Raw genomic sequence first — 27,617 nt, 5'->3', positions numbered from 1 at the left:
GCTGAAAACGTGTCTGGCTTTGCAGTCACGGACAAGCACTAAGTATTGGACAATAACACATTAATCAGGCTCAAGGATGTTTTAACATGGAGAAAACAGAATTATAGGATTTTGAAAACCTAAAGGAATATTTTCTTGAGATTTAATTTTTTGGGTATGTTAGGTGAATTTTTCAGTATTGTTAAGATTGACCCATTTCTCCAAACTGATTAGAAAAACCTATGTTTTTATAGGGTGTCTTCACCAGACTATACATGTTTAAATATTTTTTTTATTTTTTTTAATCATTTCTAAAGATAATTTGAAACAGTTTAGCCAATATATTGGAATGTCCTCCAGTCATCAGTTAAAATAAATATTTCATTTGATCTCTTTTTCTAAGAGATTTTCAGACAGTAGTGCTTTGTTGAATACTATTTTGCAAGGTTTATTACTCTATTCAGCGAGGAAATCTTGTCCATTTTTTATTCTCCAACAGGATGTTTGTTTGTTTGAGGTTTTGCTGCTCAGGAACTCAGCGGTATAGCCCCCTGTTGAAGGGACAGATGGAGATATTATCAGCAACAGAACTGGCTCCTTTATACAAACAAACTCCTCCTTTTATATGGCAAGTTGCTCCTTCATGTGGCTCACTGGCTAAGCATCAGCTCCTTGTCGACCTTGAGGGATTAATGCAGAGGTGGTACAGCAAAGCTGAGAGTGTCCATGTGGAAACTCATACATAAGAATGAAGAATGGCCCTGGGGGCTCGGGGTGAGGAGGATGTAGGGGCAATCATGAAACACCACAGTACCAGAGGGCCACAGCAGTTAAGTTTCCCTCCTCACTCATCCAGAGATTAATTATGCCTGTTTTCACATTACCATCTCAACCTCCTTCAGGGAATCCTTGACCCCTTCAACCCTATACACTCTCTTCTTCCTGGTCCCACCATGCCATCCACCCATCCACTGCAGGCCCTGTCAAGGAAACAGAGGGCTCAATCTAATCTTTTACAGCTCTTTGAAAACAGTAGCAGTCTACTGATTACAGTATTTATAGTACTCATATGATGCCTTAGGACCAATAATTCCTTTTCTTGTTATTAACACAAACCCTCATCAGTAATCAGATGCAGGGCATGAGTGGATGCCTGACAGTTTTTTTTAGACTGCCTTTCCCTGCATAATGACAGTGCTGCACTCATAACTCACCTTGCTCTCTTCAGAACTTAGACTGCCACTAGATATTGATGCAGTGCTTGAAAAAAATCAGCTCTGGCAAAATGAGCCATAAAACAATCTAAGGATCTATATAAGGGCTTATTGGACTTGCCACACTGTACATCCCAATATCACCCACCAAGTATGTTGTAATTTTTTTTTGTGTATCTATATGTTTTTTGTACATACTCATTGAGAACATTCACTGTTATAATATGTTTTACGATAAGGAAAATAACAGTTTGATGCAAAATCTGGGTTAACTACAACAGCAGGAACAGGTGACATTTCCGCTAACCTTGTAAAAAAAAAAGTGTCATGTGAAAGTGTTGACAAAGTAGCTATTATTCTGGTTACAGCAGAGTAATATGAGAATTGTGTATTCTGGTCAAGATGAACTCCTTCAATAAGGAAACATTTCGTTTGTCTGACCTTTCAATTGACTTTATGAAAGGTTGCTGTTGCTCTAAATGAAATCCCCTTTAGTCCTTTTTCTCTGAGGAGAATTAAAGCTTTACTACCTGGATGATATTCCCAAATGGCATTTATCAAAATTATATTACAATTTATCCCTTTTAACTGTGTTTGAACTTACAGTTCAAGAAAATTGTATTTATTTCTAGACCTGAGGTGCTTCAAAAAGGTATTCGCACTTACAAGTTACAGCATTTTATTTAACAAATTTTCATATTAGATGAAAATATGATAGGCATGTTTAAGGTCATGCCACAGAATCTCAACTGCTAAGTTGACAAGTTCAGTCACCTTCATTTTGTTGTTCTGTGCCATTCAGAGGTGGACTCGCCGGTATTTGAGTTTAAGGTCACAAACCATAGGCTGAACACTTTTCTTCAGGGTTTTATGGTAGAGAGCAGATTTTATGGTTTCATCAATCCCTAGCCAAATCCACAAGGTCCTGAAGCAGCTAAACTGTCCCATACCATTACACTGCCACCACCATATTTGACTGTTGGTATAATGTATAATGTGTCACATATATTGCAGAACAGGATGCAAACTTCCAAAATGCTCCACTTTTACCTCATCAGCACATGAACTATTTTCTTAAAAGTCTTATGGATCATCAAGATTTTTTTGGTTAATGTGAGATGAGACTTTATGTTGTTTTGGTCAGAAGTGGTTTTGGATATTCCCAGCCATTTAAGCTCCACATCACTCATATCCCAAGCAGATTTAAATTATTTGGTGAAAAGTGCAGAATATGTCTCTCACCGTTGTAAAAGAATATTCAATTTTGGAAGGAAAACTATTAATTTGTTTTTATTTGCATTTCAATGAAAATAGCATCAAATAATTATTTATACCTTTCTAATCAATAATTACTGGAAAAGCCAACATTTAACATTTAACATTTACAACATTTAAACCCTTATACAGGTCCTTCTCAAAATATTAGCATATTGTGATAAAGTTCATTATTTTCCATAATGTCATGATGAAAATTTAACATTTATATATTTTAGATTCATTGCACACTAACTGAAATATTTCAGGTCTTTTATTGTCTTAATACGGATGATTTTGGCATACAGCTCATGAAAACCCAAAATTCCTATCTCACAAAATTAGCATATTTCATCCGACCAATAAAAGAAAAGTGTTTTTAATACAAAAAACGTCAACCTTCAAATAATCATGTACAGTTATGCACTCAATACTTGGTCGGGAATCCTTTTGCAGAAATGACTGCTTCAATGCGGCGTGGCATGGAGGCAATCAGCCTGTGGCACTGCTGAGGTCTTATGGAGGCCCAGGATGCTTCGATAGCGGCCTTTAGCTCATCCAGAGTGTTGGGTCTTGAGTCTCTCAACGTTCTCTTCACAATATCCCACAGATTCTCTATGTGGTTCAGGTCAGGAGAGTTGGCAGGTCAATTGAGCACAGTGATACCATGGTCAGTAAACCATTTACCAGTGGTTTTGGCACTGTGAGCAGGTGCCAGGTCGTGCTGAAAAATGAAATCTTCATCTCCATAAAGCTTTTCAGCAGATGGAAGCATGAAGTGCTCCAAAATCTCCTGATAGCTAGCTGCATTGACCCTGCCCTTGATAAAACACAGTGGACCAACACCAGCAGCTGACACTGCACCCCAGACTATCACTGACTGTGGGTACTTGAACCTGGACTTCTGGCATTTTGGCATTTCCTTCTCCCCAGTCTTCCTCCAGACTCTGGCACCTTGATTTCTGAATGACATGCAGAATTTGCTTTCATCCGAAAAAAGTACTTTGGACCACTGAGCAACAGTCCAGTGCTGCTTCTCTGTAGCCCAGGTCTGGGGAATGCGGCACCTGTAGCCCATTTCCTGCACACGTCTGTGCACGGTGGCTCTGGATGTTTCTACTCCAGACTCAGTCCACTGCTTCAGCAGGTCCCCCAAGGTCTGGAATCGGCCCTTCTCCACAATCTTCCTCAGGGTCCGGTCACCTCTTCTCGTTGTGCAACGTTTTCTGCCACACTTTTTCCTTCCCACAGTCTTCCCACTGAGGTGCCTTGATACAGCACTCTGGGAACAGCCTATTCGTTCAGAAATGTCTTTCTGTGTCTTACCCTCTTGCTTGAGGGTGTCAATAGTGGCCTTCTGGACAGCAGTCAGGTCGGCAGTCTTACCCATGATTGGGGTTTTGAGTGATGAACCAGGCTGGGAGTTTTAAAGGCCTCAGGAATCTTTTGCAGGTGTTTAGAGTTAACTCGTTGATTCAGATGATTAGGTTCATAGCTCGTTTAGAGACCCTTTTAATGATATGCTAATTTTGTGAGATAGGAATTTTGGGTTTCCATGAGCTGTATGCCAAAATCATCCGTATTAAGACAATAAAACACCTGAAATATTTCAGTTAGTGTGCAATGAATCTAAAATATATGAATGTTAAATTTTCATCGTGACATAATGGAAAATAATTAACTTCATCACAATATGCTAATTTTTTGAGAAGGACCTGTAGATGCTGACCACCTGCTGCATTTTTCCACCGCTATTTTGACAATTTATGCTTCAAAACTTTGGGCTCCAGTTCCTCCTTTTGTGGATAAAGTTGCTTTGTTTTTTGGACGATTGTTCAGTGTTGCATACCATGCAGCTGGAAGTATTTTTGCTGATACAATTTTAGTTTTGGATATTTTATAATGCATAACCATGGTAACAAGTTGCGTTTTTTTTACAACCGAGAGCTGCTGATTAACATCTCAAAACCTCAAATAATACCTCAACTATGACCCCTAATCCCCAATGAGTTGAAAAGGAGGCGCGGTGGATGCAGAGCAGGAGCAAAGAGAAGAGAGAAAAGGAGGAAGTTCAAAATATCTCTTCATTCGTTTATGATGTGTGAGATCATTGGGAAACAAGTTGGATGAACTCCAAGCTCTACAAAGGACCCATCCAGAGTATAGGAAATGCAGTGTTATGTGTTTCACTGAGACATGGCTGCAAGATCATATTCTCGACTCCAGCATCTCTCTGCCAGGCTGTCTGACCATACGAGCAGACAGAGATTTAAAGAGGAGCGGCAGACGCAAAGGAGTTATATTAGTACTTGTGAACAAGAGATAGTGTAATTCAGGACATGTTAATGTGAAGTGTCGTCTCTGCAACCCTAATATTAAACTGTAAGCAGTAAGTTTTTGTCCATATTATTTACCCAGAGAGTTCACCAGCGTTATTTTGGCAACAGTATACATTCCACCTTTAGCTGTTGCCAACATTGCATGTGATGTCATCACCTCAGTTGTTACTAAGCTACAGACACAACACCCCAATGCATTTGGGGCAAAGCGTGATGATTTTAATCAAACCTCACTCTCTGCTACACTTTCAATGTTTTAACAGTTTGTCAGCTGCTCTACCAGAGAAAACGAAATGTTGGATTTGTTTTATGCAAATGTTAGGGACTCATACATCTCTAAAGCAAGACCTCCTTTAGGCAAATAACAAACCCTGGATCACCAGTGACCTGAAGTACCTGCTTAACAAGAAAAAGAGCCTTCAGAGAGGGAGACATGGAATTACTGAGGAGTATACAGAAGCAACTTAAAATTAAGATAAGACACAGCCAGGAGATGTACAAGAAGAAGCTAGAGAGCAAGCTCCAGCAAAACAATATCAGAGATGTGTGGTCAGGGATGAAGAAGATCACAGGCTTCAAGCAGAAGAACGATCAGACCGATGGATGTCTGGACAAAACCATTGAACTGAACATGTTCTTCAATAGGTTCAGTTCAGAAACAAGCTCAGCATCCTTCTCTCCTGTTCACAGCCTAACAGACATCCCACCCCCTTTGACCCACAGCTTTCCTGTCACATTCAGTTCAGTTTCAGTTTATTTATTTTTTTAGCGCCAATTCACAACACATGTCGTCTCAAGGCATTTCACAAAGGGTTTGGAATGGTATAGGGTTGTTGGGGAGGTTAGATTAAACTATTGAGTGTTAGAGTTTGGCCATTTTAGAATGTGCTATGTGTAGGGGTACTAAGTTAAATAATACATTGATAAACTGTGTTCATGTAGAGCCCACAGGTGGCCATTGTTATACTAAAAACCACAAGGATTGGGGGTACCTCTCTCTGTCAGACTGATTATAACCATTGGAAAAGAGAAGGGGTCATACAGGTAGCAAAAATGGAGGGTGTGTTTGCACCTCAGCTATAACTGAGCCGGTTTAGGCTAAACCTGACTCCCCCTTACTCCATCCAACAGGGAGGGAGGAAGGCAGAGGTAAAAATAATTGGAGAGTGTTGTTTCCTGTTGCATTGTGTGAAAGGTGGGTAACTTTAAAATGGGCTAAGTCAATTCAATCGAATCATATAGATTTCAAGTCAGGCACATGCATTTCAATTAATAACTAACCACTGAATAGTACAGTCAGATTCAGTTATTTATTCAAATTGGATAAAATGTTTTTCTATCTAAGGAAATCCAGCAGATTGCATCGAGTCAGTGACTTGCGGCATTCACTCCTCCTGGATGAGCATGTAGAGAAAGTGGACAGTCACTGTCGTTGACTTTGTAGCAATCCCTCATACTGAGCATGCATGTAGCGACAGCGGAGAAGAAAAACTCCCTTTTAACAGGAAGAAACTTCCAGCAGAACCAGGCTCAGTGTGAGCGGCCATCTGCCACGACCGACTGGGGGTTTGAGAGAACAGAGCAGAGAAGGAAAAAGAACACAGAAGCAGAACACAGAAGTACTGATCTAGGAGTACTTTCTATGGCAAGGAAAAGTAAATGTTAATGGATGTAGCTCCTTTAGTCGTTTCATCTAGGAAGAAAGAACAAATAAACTCTGAGCCAATTTTCAAGGTTAGAGTATGAAAGAGAGCACATACAGTTAGTCACAGTAAAAGCTCAGTCAATCGCCATGTCTAGGAGAGAGAAAGGGTTAAACACTGAAAGACAGGGCCAAGTGTATCATCAGTAGAAGGTGAGCATTAAGTTGCTGCCAGCAGAAGCTTGGACGATGCCCCCCTCCATGAAGGTGTCACAGGTAGACACAGAGTCAGGCCAGGTGTAGCCTCTAAGAAGAGAAAAGAGAGAGAACATAAAGTTAAAAACTGAAATAACAGCAAATAATGCAAAACTGGAGAGTAGTATGAGAATGTAGCGAAGAGAGTGAAAGTGGGCATTATGTCCTCCAGCAGCCTAAGCCTATAGCAGCAAAACTACAGAGATAGCTCAGGATAACGTAAGCCACTCTAACTGTAAGCTTTATCAAAAAGGAAAGTTTTAAGCCTAGCCTTAAAAGTAGACAGGGTGTCTGCCTCACGGACTAAAACTGGGAGCTGGTTCCACAGGAGAGGAGCCTGATAACTAAAGGATCTGCCTCCCATTCTACTTCTAGAGACTCTAGGAACCACCTTAAATGTTTTATCTTCCACCACAGCCATGGACATTTCTGCTTCTACATATTTATCTTCAATCAAATCAGAAGGTGCTGATGCTACCTTTTGTCACCCCTGTGTGTCTCAAGAAGTTAGGCGAAGCGACAACTGGAGAGACTCAATTGGAATAAGGCTGCAGGTCCAGATCGTGTCAGCCCTAGAGTCCTAAAGGCCTGTGCAGAGCAGCTCTGTGGGAGCTTAGCCTGGCCCAGAAGAAGGTTCTAACGTTGCGGAAGACCTCCTGTCTTGCCCTAGTACCAAAGAAAACTCACCCATCAGTCCTCAATAATTACAGGCCTGTTCTTTTCTCTTGCTCTTGGTGGAAGACACACGTTTTCTCTCCCTCCCTCCCTCCCTGGTGATCCCTGCTCCTGCTTTTTGTCTGTATTTTTCTCAGAGCCATACTTTGCATATCCTCCAAACTTGTAAATTATGGATTTGGTCAGCTGGTCTCTCAATTGATCAAATTTCTTCGACGGGAAGACAGGGTAAAGGAGAACCCTCTTGTCCAGACAGGACGTTCTTCTCTGGATACATTATGGATTCTTGGCAGCAGTGGAAGATTGTGTGCCTGACTATGATGTCGGTTGAGGACGTAGAAGATGTGTACATATTTCGACTTTTGATAACAGGATTTCTGCTTTTTGGAGTTGGTGGTTACCTGGCTTATCGAGTGATTCGCAATAGGTTCAAAGCACTCCAAAGCTGCCTACGATATTGGATGGAGTGTGTAGAGCGATCAACACTCAGACTGAAATGTTAAGAAAGCAGAATCACAAGCTGGACACGATTCTTGAACAGAATCGCAGCCTGGCAGCGGTTGGACTCAGAGGTTAAAGGATATAATCTTGGAGAAGTTTTACGCTCGAGATCTGCGGAAAGGACATACCAGTAAAACTCTAAAGGTAGTTGGAAATTCACAACTGCCTGAACCACAACATTTATTGTTTTTCTAAATCTGGCTCCCCGATGTGGCCTTGGCAACTTCTGCTAACTGGCTATGGACAAAATATCTCCTGGATGTTATATAAACACGACGCTCTTCCCCACCACTCCCCTACCAGCTGTGTGCTGTTAGGACTATGTGGCCGATTGATAAAACATCCACCTCTCTTCTCAAGGACAATGGCGCTTCTATCAGTGTTGACAGTCTAATTCTTGCAAACACGCTCAGACTTATATATTCGCACCCTCAAGATTCCACCATACCCTTACTAAATCTGTACTTATGTGTGTGTCGCTTACCCCTGCTGAGGTTTTTAGTACTATTTCAGACTGTATTCTGCTAAGAATACAGTCTGAAATATGATTTTTTTTTCCTCCTATCTAACTTTACCTAAATGTGTGATTTCATTACTTCTCATAGATTTTCAAATTTCTCAGAAGGATTACCAGCAAAAGCCAAATATTATTAGTATTTTAAAATTTGGACTAAAGATGTTTTTAGACCAATGACCATAGATTTTTTGATTTCTTAGAAGGATTGTATTATAACTATTTCATACCAGTGAAAGCCAAACATTATTAGTATTTAAAAAGTTTGGACCTAAACTGTTTTATACCAGTGACCCAGCTACTCTACTTAGACTTCAGTGAGTGCCCAGGACTGTTACTGTTTGAATGATGGGACGACAACTGCCTCATACCAGCGACCTCAAGGATTAATCTTATCATTTTTCTTCTAGCACAGGATGAATTCCTTACCACACAGGACTTAATGAGCTAATTACCTCTGTTAGAAAGATTGGATTAGAACCAGCTCTTACCAGTAAATTCCCAAGGATTATTAATGTCATTTGATTTGTTTTTCTGTGTTTGATTTTCTGTATTGTTGTAATGTTTTTCCTCATGTACAGTGCTTTGAGTGCCTTGCTGCCTTGCTGCTGCGCTATATAGATAAACTTAACTTGACTTGACCTGCTGCCCTGACATCCCACATCATGAAGGTCCTAGAGAGACTCCTGATGGCCCACCTGAGTAAGCAAACAATAAACTATTAAGACCCTCTTCAGTTGGCTTATCGCTGTGGAGTTGAAGAAGCTATCATACACCTGCTTCAACAAACCTACTGTCATCTGGAAGAATCCAGCAGCACCGTGAGGATCATGTTCTATGATTTCTCCAGTGCATTTAACACAATTCAACCTGATTTGCTTTGTCAGAAACTCCATAAGACTCAGGTGGAGGCCTCAACAATCTCCTGGATCAAAGACTACCTGACAAACAAACCACAGTTTGTGACTGAAGGGTTGTGAGTCTAACCAGGTAGTCAGCAGCACAGGAGCACCACAGGGGACTGTACTCTCATCATTCCTTTTCACTCTGTACACCTCAGACTTCCAGTACAAGACAGACTCCTGTCATCTGCAGAAATACTGGGATGATTCTGCAGTCGTTGGGTGGATCAGAGATGGACATGAAGCTGAGTACAGGAAGGTGGTGGACTGCTTTGTGGCATGGTGTGGAAACAATCATCTCATCTTGAATGTGAAAAAAACAAAGGAGATGATTGTAGATTTCAAGGGAAACGGGAATAGGCCAAACAATATTTCCATCATGGGAGAAGAGGTGGAGGGGGTGGAGGAGTATAAATACCTCGGTGTTCACCTGGACAACAGACTAAAGTGGAGATGCAACTGTGAAGCTGTTTTGAGGGACAAAGCAGACTATACTTCTAGAGGAAGCTTAGGTCCTTCAGTGTTTGCAGCAAGAGGCTGCATCTTTTCTATAAGTCTGTTGTAGAGAGTGTGATCTCTTCTGCCATCATCTGCTGGGGTAGCAGCATAAGAGCCATGGACTTGAAAAAGCTCAACAAGCTGATAAAGAAAGCTGTCTCTGTTCGGGAAACCAGTGTGCCAAAAATGATTTTTCATAAAATGAAGAAAATTATGGACAACCCTGAGCATCCTCTTCATGATACTATAATACAACAATAGTGTCCTCAGCCTCCCTAGTAAGGCCTATGCCAGGGTATTGGAGAGGAGAGTCCGGCCGATAGTCGAACCCCGGCTTCAGAAGGAGCAGTGTGGTTTTCGTCCTGGCCTTGGAACACTGGACCAGCTCTATACCCTCTACAGGGTTCTCGAGGGTTCATTGGAGTTTGCCCAACCGGTCCACATGTGTTTTGTGGACCTGGAGAAAGCATTCGACTGTGTCCCTTGTGATGCCCTGTGGGGGGTGCTCCAGGAGTATGGAATCGGGGGCCCTTTACTAGGGGCTATCCGGTCTCCGTACAAGCGGAGCAGGAGTTTGGTTCACATCGCAAGTCGGATCTGTTCCCGGTGCATGTTGGACTCCGGCAGGGCTGCCCTTTGTCACCGGTCCTGTTCATAACTTTTATGGACAGGATTTCTAGGCGCAGCCAAGGGCTGGAGGGGGTCTGATTTGGGGACCAGAGGATTTTGTCTCTTCTTTTTGCAGATGACATGGTCCTGCTGGCCCCCTCTAGCCAAGACCTACAGCATGCACTGGGGCGGTTCGCAGCCGAGTGTGAAGCGGCTGGGATGAGGATCAGCTCCTCCAAGTCCGAGGCCATGGTTCTCGACCGGAAAAGGGTGGCTTGTCCTCTTCAGGTTGGAGGGGAGTTCCTGCCTCAAGTGGAGGAGTTTAAGTATCTCGGGGTCTTGTTCATGAGTGAGGGAAGAATGGAGCGGGAGATCGACAGATGGATCGGTGCGGCTGCCACAGTAATGGGGGCGCTGTGCCGGTCCGTTGTGGTGAAGAGAGAGCTGAGCCGAAAATCAAAGCTCTCGATTTACCAGTTGGTCTACGTTCCTACCCTCACCTATGGCCATGAACTTTGGGTCATGACCGAAAGAACGAGATCCCGGATACAAGCGGCTGAAATGAGCTTCCTCCGTAGGGTGGCCGGGCACTCCCTTAGAGATAGGGTGAGGAGCTCGGCCATCCGGGAGGTGCTCACAGTAGAGCCGCTGCTCCTCCACATCGAGAGGAGCCAGTTGAGGTGGCTCGGGCATCTATACCGGATGCCTCCTGGACGCCTTCCTCGGGAGGTGTTCCAAGCACGTCCCACCGGGAGGAGGCCCAGGGGACGACCCAGGACACACTGGAGGGACTATGTCTCTCGGCTGGCCTGGGAACGCCTTGGGCTCCCCCGGAGGAGCTGAAGGAGGTGTCTGGGGAGAGGGACGTCTGGGCATCTCTGCTGAGTCTGCTGCCCCTGCGACCCAGTCCCGGATAAAGCGGAAGACGACGAGTACGAGTACAAGTGTCTTTAGGTAGAGGCTTTTTCAGATCTGCTGTAGGATGGACTGCTACAGGAAATCCTTTCTCCTGACAACCATCAATATCAACAGTGGCTCTTTGAAGAAACCTGCATAATATGAGCTATAACATTTAATTTCACTTTGGAATTAATAAAGTATTTTTGAATTGAATTAAATTGAAAAACTTTATATTACTTTTAGTGAAAAGAAACATTGGTCAAAGTAAAAGATCACTTAAAACCTAAATCTGCCAGGGCAATGAATGATTTAGGGTTGAAGGTATGATATGCTAATTTATTAGAGATTCCAAAAATGTATTAACCAAAATTTCATTATAAAAGATAATAGAGTTTAATACTGTTAGGAAGCTTATGAAATGCTTTAAACTAAATATTATAAATAAATTAGCATAGATTTACTGTGGAATATTCTAAAAGCCATGTTCTTTTATCCTTTGCTGTAGTATTTTTTAGACTCTTAAGGGAAATATAAAGGTGGCCCCTATTTTTAGAAAGATGAATTACATACCTGCTAATTGCAAAACTAGTTATGCATGCATATCGTTTTATTCTAATAATTATTAGCAATCTAGTCCATGGGTTTTAACCTTAAATAAACCAGAATGGTTTGTTCTCAGAGCCAAAATCTAGTAGAAAATCTTAAACAGCGACCAAGATGCCAAAATCCTCTCAAAGCAACAAAGTTTTTAAAGAAAACTTTAAAAAAAATGCAAGTTCTTGATAGTTTTTGGTGATATGGGGCTGAATCTGATTCTTTCCTGAACTTTTTTATCCACTCTAACCACCAAATTTGGCCCCCTCAGTAGTTATCTTTTCTCCCTACCCAAGCTCATAAAGATAGTGCCTATTAACTGCTACTGTGAAAAAAAAAAAAAAAAAAAAATCCTAATGCTATGCTGATGCTTGTACTTTTACTGGCTTTATCTACCCACTTTTCCATGACTCAGAAATTTTTGGTGTTATTTTATTCCCTTTTTACTCTGCTCATACCCTGAAATCCTTGTGTATCTTCTTTCTTTATATCTCAGTTTCTATCTTGGCCTCTCTGTCCGTCTCACTTGCTCTCTGCTTTTCTTTTTTTCTGTAAGCCTCAAAAGCTGGCTCGGAAAAGATAGCTGACATGACAGCATAGTTTTCAGCAAGAACCTGACAGACATCCTCTATCCTTGCCTCCGTATGCATATCGAGGCTGACTCTGAGCTGATGCTGTTGTTGGAAACTTGTTCTTGCTCAGATTGTCAAAAGAATCTACTCCCTCGCCTCTGTTCATTTATTTTTCTCGCCATCATAAAACCTATGTTATAACAACTCCTTCAGAGGCATAAAAAAGTTTAAACTGGGACAGAAAATAAACTCTAATTTGTACCTTCTTGGCCAGGGAGCAGAGTTTAAAGCAGCATGTCCCAGAACAATTTGGTCCTTCAGAGCCCCTCTGTGCTGCAGCAAGACAGGTTATATGCTCAGTACAGATTGATTGCTTATGGTATGCATTTTCCCAGCCATAAGAATGCTCTCCTTGAAATAGCAGCAAAGAGAAAATAAGTGAGTCATTAGAGGGACAAATATCTTTAGGAATCTGACCGGAAAACAGCAGGATTTCACTGCAGCAACACTTGCTTTTGCTATGAATTGGCCTCTTTGCCTACTTCCTGCTCCTGAAAAAGACACCCTATCCAGAAACAAACCTTGACCCTACACATCAGGGACCGTGGCTTCCTCACAGCTAGTTCAGATCCACTCTTAGAGCCTCCACCATAAATCAAATGTAATGTAACTGTTGTTCTTCCCTCCTCTTTTCTGAGGTTATTAATGATGTGAGCAAAGAGAGCTGAGCTGGCCGTACCAGAGAATTTAAGTACACCCTTTCATCAAACTTTTTGACAGGTGGGTGGGACTTCCGGTGAGGGCGGGATTTCCGGTGGGGGGCATATGGGCGCCATGTGGTTGCCACGTGGGCAGGAGGTCACGTGGTCAAGCAGGTGGTGTGTCCAAGGGGGGCGTAACAGTGGATGCTGATTGGTTGTCGTCATTAGGGGCAATACCTTAAATGAGTCAATTAAAACACAGGGGTGTGTTTGTTATAAATAGAACAAGACAAATATGGTATTATCGGAAACTGTTTGGCATCAGCACCAATTAAAAATAGAGGGGGTGTGTTTGTAAGCATCGTTAAACCTTGAATAACCCAATGAAAACAATAGGGCGTGCCTTAGTGTTTACTTTAAATACAGAGATAAAACTCTGCACTTTACATGCAGCATTCGTTGGAAAAAAAAGGACACCCGTTCAACAATGGCTAGAGTTAAGAGAGTTTATCGTCAAGCGGAGGAGAAATGCAACGCGTGCCAAGATGATGATGATGAACAAGCAACTGCATCATATACTTCCTCAACGGAGATACCTATCGGAATTCCCGTCGTGACATACTCTACCGATGATGAGGATCCAAAATCAACTTCAACAACCATGGTTGAAAATCAGACCTCGGTTCGGCCAAGAGGTATGTCAGTTCTGTGCGAAACCCCAGTGACCGTCTACCAGTATTCATCCCGTGAATTGAATGCTCCTAAGAAATCAACATACTACATCTGCAGGGTACAAAGACCCCCGTTCAAGACTCTGCAGGAAGAATGGTCTTTGGAGCCATATGGCCTGGTTGGCAGCTGGGGTTATATTTTCATGTATGAAATAGGAGAGCTTTGCCTGTATCAATTGGATCAAGACGAGGTATTTAATGGATCACTGGCTCTGTGTACACTCACCCACAGCGACTGGGCTGTGTTAAAGCTTGCAATCCCGCACCTTAATGATAGCCCTGAAACAGTCTCAAGCCAGGAGAGGGAGAAAGAAGAAGAAGAAGAAGAAGAAAATGAACTGTCTCCTCGACCTGTAAAACGGGCGAGAATGTTTCATATACCATCCGATGTTGAAATAGCTGAGAGAGAACCTCTCTTTAGCGCAGTGTGGGGGTCAAAAACCACAGCAAATGGCCGCTGGTCTTTTCGGGCAAGCAGACGCAGGAACAACCGGACGAGTCCCTCAGATCTGTTTGTGTTGGAGGCTTTCAATCAGGACTGCGGCGTATTCAAGACAATGCTGGCTCTGCCGTTTGAAGCTTGGGCAGAGAAGATGAGTGAAATTGGACATCGATCCAACTTCGTGACTTTTGGAAAAGGTCGGAAATTGATACAGGCAAAGCTCTCCTATTTCATACATGAAAATATAACCCCAGCTGCCAACCAGGCCATATGGCTCCAAAGACCATTCTTCCTGCAGAGTCTTGAACGGGGGTCTTTGTACCCTGCAGATGTAGTATGTTGATTTCTTAGGAGCATTCAATTCACGGGATGAATACTGGTAGACGGTCACTGGGGTTTCGCACAGAACTGACATACCTCTTGGCCGAACCGAGGTCTGATTTTCAACCATGGTTGTTGAAGTTGATTTTGGATCCTCATCATCGGTAGAGTATGTCACGACGGGAATTCCGATAGGTATCTCCGTTGAGGAAGTATATGATGCAGTTGCTTGTTCATCATCATCATCTTGGCACGCGTTGCGTTTCTCCTCCGCTTGACGATAAACTCTCTTAACTCTAGCCATTGTTGAACGGGTGTCCTTTTTTTTCCAACGAATGCTGCATGTAAAGTGCAGAGTTTTATCTCTGTATTTAAAGTAAACACTAAGGCACGCCCTATTGTTTTCATTGGGTTATTCAAGGTTTAACGATGCTTACAAACACACCCCCTCTATTTTTAATTGGTGCTGATGCCAAACAGTTTCCGATAATACCATATTTGTCTTGTTCTATTTATAACAAACACACCCCTGTGTTTTAATTGACTCATTTAAGGTATTGCCCCTAATGACGACAACCAATCAGCATCCACTGTTACGCCCCCCTTGGACACACCACCTGCTTGACCACGTGACCTCCTGCCCACGTGGCAACCACATGGCGCCCATATGCCCCCCACCGGAAATCCCGCCCTCACCGGAAGTCCCACCCACCTGTCAAAAAGTTTGATGAAAGGGTGTACTTAAATTCTCTCGTACCCATAAGGGGCTGCTGGGTTCTACCCTTTCAATTCCCAAAGAGCGCTGTATCTAGTATTTAAAACCAATAATTCTGTAGAGATTTATGCATGTGGGATTGTGCATGTGTGCCTTGGATTAGCTTCTTATGAGGTTCTTCTAGCTCTTCTAACAATTCTCATAATACTTATATTTGTCATATGGTATGAATAAATGGATTCTTGGAGCAAAATAAAAATCCAAATGACCTATGAGATGGAAATACATAAGTAGAACCAAAGAAATCCTACAACTGTATGGTCATTTATCTTGCAATTGCATGTGTATCCCTTGAACTTTTTCAATTTTTTTAATGTTGCAACCACAACATTCAGTGACAGACCAACACAAAGTCCATAACTGTGATCTTAAATAAAATGTTCCAATAGTTTTTCTTTTCTTTTCTTTAGAGATAAAAAATCAATCACTATCCTTTCAAAAGGCAAACATCCACCTCATTTCATTAACTCTGATCAGCTTCCCTCTTCTTGCCAACAAACGCACCCCAACGTCATGATGCTGCAACCATCACCATGTTTCACTGCGAATATAGTTTAGTGTTGAAAATTCTGATGATAATTAAAAAGAGAGATCATATTTCTCCTATTTTAGCTTCCCTTCATTAGCTCCCTGTTAAATCCAGAATAGAATTTAAAATTCTCCTCCTCACATATAAAGCCCTTAATAATCTAGCTCCATCATACATCAGAGATCTGATGGTTCCATACGTTCCTAACAGAGCACTTCGTTCTCAGACTGCAGGTTTACTGGTGGTTCCTAGAGTCTCTAGAAGTAGAATGGGAGGCAGATCCTTTAGTTATCAGGCTCCTCTCCTGTGGAACCAGCTCCCAGTTTTAGTCCGTGAGGCAGACACCCTGCCTACTTTTAAGGCTAGGCTTAAAACTTTCCTTTATGATAAAGCTTATAGTTAGAGTGGGTTCAGCTTTTCACTTTATGTTCTCTCTCTTTTCTCTTCCTAGAAGCTACACCTGGCCTGACTCTGTGTCTACCTGTGACACCTTTCTGGAGGGGGGCATCGTCCAAGCTTCTGCTGGCAACAACTTAATGCTCACCCTCTACTGATGATCCACATGGCCCTGTCTTTTAGTGTTTAACCCTTTCTCTCTCGTAGTCATAGCTACTGACTGAGCTTCTGCTGTGACTAACTGTATGTGCTCTCTTTCAGACTCTAACCTTAAAAACTGGCTCAGAGTTTATCTGTTCTTTCTTTCTAGATGAAACGACTAAAGGAGCTACATCCATGAACATTTACTTTTCCTTCCCATAGAAAGTATTCCTGGATCGGTGCTTCTTTGTTCTCTTTGTGTCTCTGCTCTGTTCTCTCAAACCCCCAGTCGGTCGTGGCAGATGGCCGCTCACACTGAGCCTGGTCCTGCTGGAGGTTTCTTCCTGTTAAAAGGGAGTTTTTCCTCTTCACTGTCGCTGCATGCATGCTTAGTATGAGGGATTTCTGCAAAGTCAACCCCAGCGACTGTCCACTGTCTCTACATGCTAATCCAGGAGGAGTGAATGCTGCAAGTCACTGACTCGATGCAAAACTGACTCGATAGAAAAACATTTTATCCCACTTGAATAAATAACTGAATTTGACTGCACTGTTCAATGGTTAGGATTAATTTGAATGTATGTACCTGACCTTTTTGAAGTGCCTTGAGACAACATGTGTTGTGAACTGGCGCTATATAAATAAACTGAATTTAATTTGATTGAATTGTTGTGTAATGTTAGTTTTTCACCGCACAGTGTTTTGTAGTTAGGCCAAAAGTTCTGTTTTAGTCCCATCTGACTAGATTAACAGAAGCTTGGCTCTATCCCTACACTTTCTATAGATCAATTGAGAAGAGAGGAGTTTAATATTTTAATAACTGTTAATGTGGAGACATAAATCTAATTGTAACCCATCAAGACATAGCCATGGCTACCATGGTACTAAGTCTTGTAATTAAAACTCTTTGGAGATTATGTCTAAACATGAGTCTAAGAGTGCTGATGAACCATCTCTGCCCTTTTACAATGGTGACAGAATATGTGTGAGACAATAGAATAAAAATAATGGACGTTGGCAAGGTTTTGTGAAAACTTTTAAACTTTTAACTTTTATTTAGCTGAGTTATTTGAACAAATCTTTACAGAAAGACACACAAAAATGAATACCAGAAAGAGACCTGAATACCAAATTACTACAGACAAAAAAAAAACTACATTAAAAAGACTATCCGCTGAAAATAGTTGAATGCCTGCTGCATGTATCAGCAGATATGTTTATAGAAGTGTTCCTCTGTCAACAGAGTATTACCACAGATATGTCAACTTATGATGCCCAAACATTTTTCAATCCTGCCATGGCTCTAACCTCTAAAACTTTTAACTATCAGCAGGGTGACCTGACAATGGTGACCTGGGCACTGCATTCAGAGAATAAAATCAATAGCTCAAATCATCTTAAAAAACAGGGATCAACATCCTATTTTGAGAAAAAAAATACTGCTATGCAATATAAATACCATAACTGGTGAATGATTGCAGGATCAATAACAGAGGTTCAGTCCTATGTCAGACACTCCTAAAAGTAATTTTAGATGCTTGTTTGCCCCCGACTATATCAGTGATGCAATTTCTTTAGGGAGAATTAAGCAACAGAACCAAAACTGTTGCCAGTGTGTGTTATATTTAAAATTAGATAGTATGTCTGTATCATTTCATGTCTAATATGAGATTTGACTGGTGAGGACAAGAAGAAGGAGACGAAGCCTGACAAGTAGTGACGGTTATGTCACAAATCAGTGAAATTTGAATTAAAAAAGAAAGGAAACAATAATTTGTTCCAAGTGTTGTCATGTTGTATCTAAATGGAAAGATCTTGATAGACGATGTGCAAATCTAATGTAAGCAGGTCCTCTTTAAAGTACATTGAAACTAGACAGACAAAGTTCTTGTACTTGCCTGAAACTGAGCCAGTCATGACTGTGAGAGGCACTCAGCTAAATGGTCATTTTGAGTTATAAAACAGTTTTTAAGCAACCTTATGTGTGCATAATGGTTAATAAGAATTCCAAGTGATATATTTTATGCGACTTTCCAGTAAATTAAAAAAAAAACATGTTTAAAATACTTCGTTGTAAGTCTGATATTTCATTGATAGCTTACAAATTGCTTGTTATCTTAATGTTTCATACTGGAAGGAGGATATTGACTCTCCTTCCTTGTACATGCTCAGATTTAGTTTTGGAATATTATAAACCGTTGATCCATACCATGGAGAACCTGACAGACATCTCTAAGTCATGTTCATGCTTCCATTCTGCACCTTTGCAAAGCCTGTAGTTTCATATGATAAACTGTCTCATTGCAATTTTTGCAGTTCAACCCTTTTGAACAAGTTTATTCCAGTCAAAACTCATTTTAAAACATATAGTCAAAGTCGTAAAGTCCCGTTATTTCATAGACAGTATCATGTATCCATGTTGAATATTTTCTGGTACTAATCTTAGTATTAAAGCATACTGTTGTTAATACTATCAATTGTTTCTAGTATAAAAGTATATATTTAAAGCATCATCAAGATAGTATAAATGTCAATAGGAACACACGTGTTTGGTCCTCTCAGCACAATTAATTGAAATCCAAAGACATGGTTCATAGTTGCAGAACAAAGGTAATTTGAGAGTATTCAGCTGAAGAAATATGCATCTATAAATGTTACCGAATCCCAAAGACTCGACCTTTAAGGGTAATTGGAGAAGGGGTTGATATAATGTTCCTATATTCCTCCAGTTTCAGCTGGTAATTACACAATAAAAACACTGCATCACAGCAGCCCATCAACAACTCATACTGAGTCCAAAACCCTGCTGCTCCCTAATTAAAGTTATTTGTGGAACCACATGGTATTTTCCCAATTAGACTATAAAATAAGTCAGTACTCCCTACTGTACTGTTTGACTTGGGAGTGCATTAAAATATTTATTTATATACATATATACACTAAATATAAAGTCAAAACAATAGACTAACCTGGCAAAGCCACAGCCAATTCAAACTTAAAATTTAAATTTCACACATTTTGTGTTGTGAACCATTCTGCAGAGCCATCTTAAAGAAGAGCATTTTGATTTTATAAACTCACTGGTTACTTTGTTACAACAGGTTAGTTGCTAGTTAATATACATAATCAACCTATCAGCTCAATGTTTAGGTATTAAAAAAATTGCAATATAAAATTCTCTCTCCCTTTATTTAAATAATAAATTCTAATAAACCTTTCTAATGTGATATGGAAATAACTTTGTAATCTTCACTAACCTAAAACTAAAAAGGTTTAGCCGTATTTAATGTCAGATAATGAGAAAATAGTTAAAATAAATATGTAAATATAAATAATTTTGTGGTCTCTGTTATTATACTGCACAAGCAAAACAATATTTTTTATTTAAATGATGGCTCAGCAGAATGGTACACAATAAACAAAGTTTAAAGTTTATGAAAGCTGTACCAGGCCAATTGTTTTCACTTTTTGTAAAGCTCTGCAGAAATACATGGAACTACAAATAAAATGACAACCCATTGTATTCAACACACCAGTCCTTCCTCTGTTCTCATGTTGAACTAATCTGTTTCCTCTCCTTCCATTTCCATATCTGTCCTTCTTCTTCCTTTGCTTCACTGCACTGCAAAAAACGTTCACTTCTTAAAGGATGAGCTCAAGTGGAAGACCACACATTGGCATAAATTAGAGCTTGTGTAGACATTTCTCCAGTCTCCTAAAAGGGAAAGCAGGGGGAGTGGTAAAGAAAGGAAAAGAGGCAGGAGGTAAAAGAGAGACAAAAAGGAAAGAAGGAAACTGAGTAAGAGACAGCGCACTGTATATGATGAGGGGCTTTCTTGATTACGTTTGGATTTTAATCTCAGTGTCTGCAATCCTGTTATGCTTTTACAAGCTTCTCCTCCCTTCCCGAAGTGAAAACCTATTTTCATTAAATTTATTTTTTTTAAATAACATTAATTGGCACTTTGGTAAAGATGCAAAAGTCAGAAAATAGACAAGAGGAAAGCTCTTCCTATAAATATGCCCATATTTAAAGTCATATTAATAACCCACCTATCTGTCCATGTTCTATACCAGTTTTATTCGTGCAGGGTCTGGTTCGATCAGTACTGAATATTCACAAAGTGAAGAAAAAGGTTATGGAAGTGCCAAAAATTGAGAACTGCAACAAGCAGTGGCATCTTGGAGTCATCACGTCTCCATAGCAACAATCTATTTTAAAGTGTTCCTTACCAGGGGTGCAAATAAAAATGAAGGTAGCAGCAAATTAAAATCTGAAGAGCTTTCCACAAGCGATATTTATGAGCTTTCAGATGTCTATGATAGTAGCTGAATTGTTTCTGAGAACTTTGCAGAAATTGTTCTGTGTCGTCTTATTAACTTTCTCTATAGTGTCGAAACTAAAGGTCAGGTGAGGGGGAATTACCTGAGAGAGATGTGCTTTATCCTTGAGAAAAGAAGCAAAGAAAGAAAAATTAATTTCCCTGACTGTATATTTCACAATCCTTAGAAGATGATTAATTAGTCATGGCAATAACATAGAGATGGAGAGAGAACACAAATTCCCTTAGTAGCCATTGGCCATGCATTGGGGACTTGATCTTATAGCCATTTGTTTAAGCTTTAATTAATTTACTACCTTATTTAAATGAATCCTCTGGTTGTTTAAACCTCATGTTCAAATTTTACTCATGAGTGGGTTTAAAATATAAAAAATGCTTTTCCAGATTGAAAAGGGGGAGGGGGGGATGAAAGCTGACCTTTGCAATGCGGTGATATAACATAATATACTCTTTCAGGGGTGTTCTTGTTTTACCAATAACTTCTGCAGTCTAGAGTAGAAACATTGCAATGAATCATATCAAGACTAGCGGTTAGGGCTGTACCCCACATTGATCTTTTGGTGTCACTTACAAACTGTTCTTTTTTTTTTCCGTGTCCTGTCCGGCAGAGTAACGCTCAGAATTGTTGTCTGAGTGCCAAGAAGAAGGCCAACAAATTTACGTTCACAAGTGGGCCATTACAACTAAAGCTTTAAAGCTCTGCTTGATATTTATAAAAGAAACTTGATTAGAAACTGCTTTGGGATTATTTTAATTGTTACAGACACGGAGACAGAAACTAAAAGGAAGAAAAAAAATTAGAAGCACGAAAGAGAGAGAGGTGGGGCAAAAAGGAAAAGGGGAGAGAAGGAGAAAATAATGGAGGAAAGAAAGAAGGATGAAGAGAATACAAGATAACACTGCTTGCTTCTACACCTGCAGAAACATTCAAATTAACAGCTTTTTTACCAAAAAGTGCACGGTACTTATGAAAGCACAGTACAGTTGCACACACCCACAGGTGAGCTCCATCCCCGAAAAGCCGACGAAGCCACACCCACACAACGCAAGCTCCACACACAGCCCCACTCCATCCTGCCCCACACCACACAGTGCACCGCGATGCCTGACTGATAATTTTACCCATTCTTCTTTTGAAAATGTCTCAGGTTCTGTGAGATTTTATAAAGACAATCCAAACAGTCTTAAACAAGTCTTGTAAAAATAATTGACAAATATTAGGTTAGGTTAGATGCTATTCTAAAAAACGAAATATATTTCAGTCTAAAATATTCCACTATAGCCTGCTGTGTGCTTATGGTCAGCCAAGTTTCTATCATGATTTGTGGGTGTTTTTGGGTTCTTCTCCTTCTTCTTCTTCTTCTTCTTATTATTATTATTATTATTGATAGGTTTGGATCATGCTTCTGTTATTTTCATGGTCATGCTTTAGTTTTTGTCTTCTAGTTCATGTTTTGTCAAGTTAGGTTTTTTGGATCTGGTTATGCTTTAGTTTCATGGTTTACTAGTTGTGTTTAAGTTTGTATTCAAGAGTCTATTTTCTGCTCTAGCCATGTTTTGTTCTCTCTTGTCTTCAATCATCTTCATTCGGTTCACCTGCACCTAGCATTCAGTCTCCTCGTTTCACCTGGTTCTTGCTCCATATATACACATCTGTTCTGTTCATTCCTCGCAGAAACATTTTGGATCACCGTCTCTGTTCATGTCTGTCCTTTTTGATCATGCCAAGCCTGTTTTGCCAGTCTGCCCATGTCTATTTTTGCCGTCACCCTCTGTAGTAAGTTTTTGCTAATTAAGCATTTCATTTATTCATTCCGGGGTCCTCCCTGCCCTGTATTTAGCTCCATCCATCTTCCAATCAGCTCTGACCAGCTTCCCTGTCCCTGCTCAAGAAAAGCACGGCCACATAATGATTCTGCCACCACTATCATTCACAGTAGGGGTGATGTATTCGAAGTTTTAGTTTTCCTTTCAGTATAGCATATTGCATGTAGGCCAAAAAGTAACATTTTAATCTTACCAGAGCACCGTCTTTCATGTTTCCTGTGTACAAGTAAATTCAATTGGTGGCACTGGATTTTTTTAAGGTGGTATAAAGATATGCACACATCACTTTTCGTTTTTATTTGTTTAACATTTTTAAAACACTGTTTCATTTTCCCTTTGGTTCACAATTATGCACTACTTTTTGTTGGTGTCTATAACAGAAAATCCAAACAACTATTTATATTTCTGTAAAGCACTATTAATATTTTTTATGCCTTTTATTCTAAGAAGAACACACATAGTACTTTGGCAGAATTGTATTTTTGTTTTTCTTTAATCCTTACCACTGTTGAGTCAGTAAATTAATTCACTCTGATAGATACCAAACACATTTGAATTTTCACATTTAATGTCAATATAACTAATGGTTCATAAAGCTGACCTCAGATTTTTTTTTTAACCAAAGATATGGAAACTGAATCCAAAACTAAGATTGCCATTTTTCTGTAATTATTATCGGGTTGCTCCTCGCGGGACCCGGCCGGGCCAAGCCCGAACGAGAGACGCGAGACCATCCCCCAGTGGGCCCACCACCTGCAGGGGGAACCGTGAGGGACCGGTGCAAAGAGGATTGGGTGGCGGACGAAGGTGGAGACCTCAGCGGCCCGATCCCCGGATGCTTAGGCTGGCTCTAGGGACGTGGAATGTCACCTCGCTGGGGGGGAAGGAGCCTGAGCTTGTGCGGGAGGTCGAGAGATATCGACTAGAAATAGTCGGGCTCGCCTCCCCGCACAGCGTGGGTTCTGGAACCCATCTCCTTGAGAGGGGTTGGACTCTGTTCTACTCTGGAGTGGCCCACGGGGAGAGGCGGCGGGCTGGTGTGGGTTTGCTTGTTGCCCCCCAGCTCAGCCGTCTCGTGTTGGGGTTTACCCCAGTGGATGAGAGGGTCGTATCCCTGCGCCTTCGGGTTGGGGAGAGGTCTCTGACTATCATTTCAGCCTACGGGCCGAGTGGCAGTGCAGAGTACCCGGCCTTCTTGGCGTCCCTGTCGGGGGTGCTGGATAGTGCCCCTCCCGGGGACTCCATTATTCTGCTGGGGGTCTTCAATGCTCACGTGGGGAACGACAGTGACACCTGGAGAGGCGTGATCGGGAGGAATGGCCTTCCCAATCTGAATCCGAGTGGTGTTTTGTTGTTGGACTTCTGTGCTAGTCACGGATTGTCCATAACGAACACCATGTTCAAACATAAGGGTGCCATCAGTGGACTTGGCACCAGGACACCCTAGGCAGGAGGTCGATGATCGACTTTGTTGTCGTATCATCAGACCTTCGGCCGCATGTTTTGGACACTCGGGTGAAGAGAGGGGCTGAGCTGTCCACTGATCATCACCTGGTGGTGAGTTGGATCCGCTGGAGGAGGAGAAAGCCGGACAGACTGGGCAGGCCCAAGCGCATAGTGAGGGTCTGCTGGGAACCCCTGGCAGAGCCCTCGGCCAGGGATGTATTCAACTCCCACCTCCGGGAGAGCTTCGACCAGATCCTGGGGGATGTTGGAGACATAGAGTCCGGGTGGACCATGTTCTCCGCATCTATTGTCAATGCTGCTGCCCGTAGCTGTGGCCGTAAGGTCTGTGGTGCCTGTCGCGGCGGCAATCCCAGAACCCGGTGGTGGACACCGGCAGTAAGGGATGCTGTTAAGCTGAAGAAGGAGTCCTATCGGCTGTGGTTGGCTTATGGGACTCCTGAGGCGGCTGACAGGTACCGTGAGGCCAAGCGTGCTGCGGCCCGGGCTGTGGTAGAGGCAAAAACTCGGGCCTGGGAGGAGTTCGGTGAGGCCATGGAGAAGGACTACCGGTTGGCCTCGAAGCGATTCTGGCAAACCATCCGTCGCCTCAGGAGGGGGAAGCAGTGCTTCGCCAACACTGTTTATAGTGGGGGCGGGAGACTGCTGACCTCGACTGAGGACATTATCGGGCGGTGGAAGGAGTACTTCGAGGATCTCCTCAATCCTTCCATCACGCATTCCGTGGTGGAAACAGAGGCTGGGGACTCGGGGTTGGACTCTTTCATCACCCAGGCTGAAGTCACCGAGGTGGTTAAAAAGCTCTGCGGTGGCAAGGCTTCGGGGGTGGATGAGATCCGCCCTGAGTACCTCAAGTCTCTGGATGTTGTAGGGCTGTCATGGTTGACACGTCTCTTCAACATTGCGTGGCGGTCGGGGACAGTGCCTCTGGACTGGCAGACTGGGGTAGTGGTCCCCCTTCATAAGAAGGGGGATCACACTCCTCAGCCTCCCTGGTAAGGCCTACGCCAGGGTATTGGAGAGGAGAGTCCAACCGATAGTTGAACCTCGGCTTCAGGAGGAGCAGTGTGGTTTTCGTCCCGGCCGTGGAACACTGGACCAGCTCTATACCCTCTACAGGGTGCTCGAGGGTTCATGGGAGTTTGCCCAACCGGTCCACATGTGTTTTGTGGACCTGGAGAAGGCATTCGACTGTGTCCCTCGTGATGCCCTGTGGGGGGTGCTCCAGGAGTATGGAATCGGGGGCCCTTTACTAGGGGCCATCCGGTCCCTGTACGAGCGGAGCAGGAGTTTGGTCCGCATTGCCAGCACTAAGTCGGACCTGTTCCCAGTGCATGTTGGACTCCGGCAGGGCTGCCCTTTGTCACCGGTCCTGTTCATAACTTTTATGGACAGGATTTCTAGACGCAGCCAAGGGCCGGAGGGGGTCGGGTTTGGGGACCAGTGGATTTCGTCTCTTCTTTTTGCAGATGACGTGGTCCTGCTGGCCCCCTCTAGCCAAGACCTACAGCATGCACTGGGGCGGTTCGCAGCCGAGTGTGAAGCGGCTGGGATGAGGATCAGCTCCTCCAAGTCCGAGGCCATGGTTCTCGACCGGAAAAGGGTGGCTTGTCCTCTTCAGGTTGGAGGGGAGTCCCTGTCTCAAGTGGAGGAGTTTCAGTATCTCGGGGTCTTGTTCACGAGTGAGGGAAGAATGGAGCGGGAGATCGACAGATGGATCGGTGCGGCTGCCACAGTAATGGGGGCGCTGTGCCGGTCCGTTGTGGTGAAGTGAGAGCTGAGCCGAAAATCAAAGCTCTCGATTTACCAGTTGGTCTACGTTCCTACCCTCTCCTATGGCCATGAACTTTGGGTCATGACCGAAAGAACGAGATCCCGGATACAAGCGGCTGAAATGAGCTTCCTCCGTAGGGTGGCCGGGCACTCCCTTAGAGATAGGGTGAGGAGCTCGGCCATCCGGGAGGTGCTCACAGTAGAGCCGCTGCTCCTCCACATCGAGAGGAGCCAGTTGAGGTGGCTCGGGCATCTATACCGGATGCCTCCTGGACGCCTTCCTCGGGAGGTGTTCCAAGCACGTCCCACCGGGAGGAGGCCCAGGGGACGACCCAGGACACGCTGGAGGGACTATGTCTCTCGGCTGGCCTGGGAACGCCTTGGGCTCCCCCGGAGGAGCTGGAGGAGGTGTCTGGGGAGAGGGACGTCTGGGCATCTCTGCTGAGTCTGCTGCCCCCTCGACCCAGTCCCGGATAAAGCGGAAGACGACGAGTACGAGTACAAGTATTTACTTATCTAATTCAAAGCATATTTATTTTTGCATCAAAGCCATGATCTCTTTGATTTTCTTCATGACCTCTGACACAGTTACCTTATTGCAGTGCAGTGTGATCTTCAGTGTAAGAGATTAAAACTTAGTACCTGTGACTCCTGCAGTGCTCTGAGAACAGTGATTTGTTGATTTAATCAATCTTGTTTGGAGACAAATAGGCACCTTTTGAACTGATTCATATTCAGAATCTTTATACAGTCTCAGTCCCTTCTCAGAGTGTTTCACTTTTCAAATATGAGAATATTATCATTTTTGGTGAATTGCAAAAACAGTATTGGTAATAATGTTTTATTCTTCACTTTCTGTAGTATTAAAGTTCTGGTGCTTTACTTGTTCATATGTATAGTTAAGTCAAACATTATTCATAACCCTGGCAGATTTAGATGTAAAAAATGACTTTAATTCCACTAAGAACTATTTCACAATGCTGAAATTATCTAATGCTGCCTCCTTGAACATTACAGTGAGTTTCGCCTCCAAAGTCAATATATCTCAGTCCAATAGTGCACCTTTGGAATGTGGTGGAACAGTAGATTGACATCACGAATGTGCAGTGGACATACCTGCAGCAGAGGTGTGATGCCATCATGTCAATATGGACCAATGTTTCTGAGGAATGAACTTGTTGAATCTTTGCCATGGAGAATTGAGGCTAAAGCTAAAGGGGGTCCAACACAATACTAACAAAGTCTACATAATAAATTGGCCGATTGTATAGGCTGGCATTGTTGATGATTTTATTTTTAAGATGTTACAATTGTTCTTGGATAGATAAAATCCCATTTTGAGAAGGTTCAGTATTTTTGGTTTATTTTGTTGTTATAGTTACTAATCATCATTATATTTTCTTTGCTTTTATTGCATCTTGGCTTAGCAATTAATTATGCTGAGCCATGTAGGTTCTTGGTGAAATTTGATAAACAGCAATTAGGATTTAATGCCCACACCCAGCTTTTCAGTAAATGGGAACAGGCCTGCTTCAGTACATCCATAGGACTGATGGAATACCAAAGTCCTATCATACCATGCCTCGTCCAAGTCTCCCAGTCCAATGAATTAAGATTGTGACTGCTCTTTTAGTTTCTCTTTGCTTATCGACCCCGGATTTTCATCAGTCTTGTGCACTGAAGTATTGCTGAGAGGAGGGTAATGATTCTTATGCCTAACAGCCTG

The sequence above is a fragment of the Girardinichthys multiradiatus genome, chromosome 19, assembly GCF_021462225.1.
Source record: "Girardinichthys multiradiatus isolate DD_20200921_A chromosome 19, DD_fGirMul_XY1, whole genome shotgun sequence".
Lineage (NCBI taxonomy): Eukaryota > Metazoa > Chordata > Actinopteri > Cyprinodontiformes > Goodeidae > Girardinichthys > Girardinichthys multiradiatus.
Note: the sequence above shows the minus strand (reverse complement) of the source record.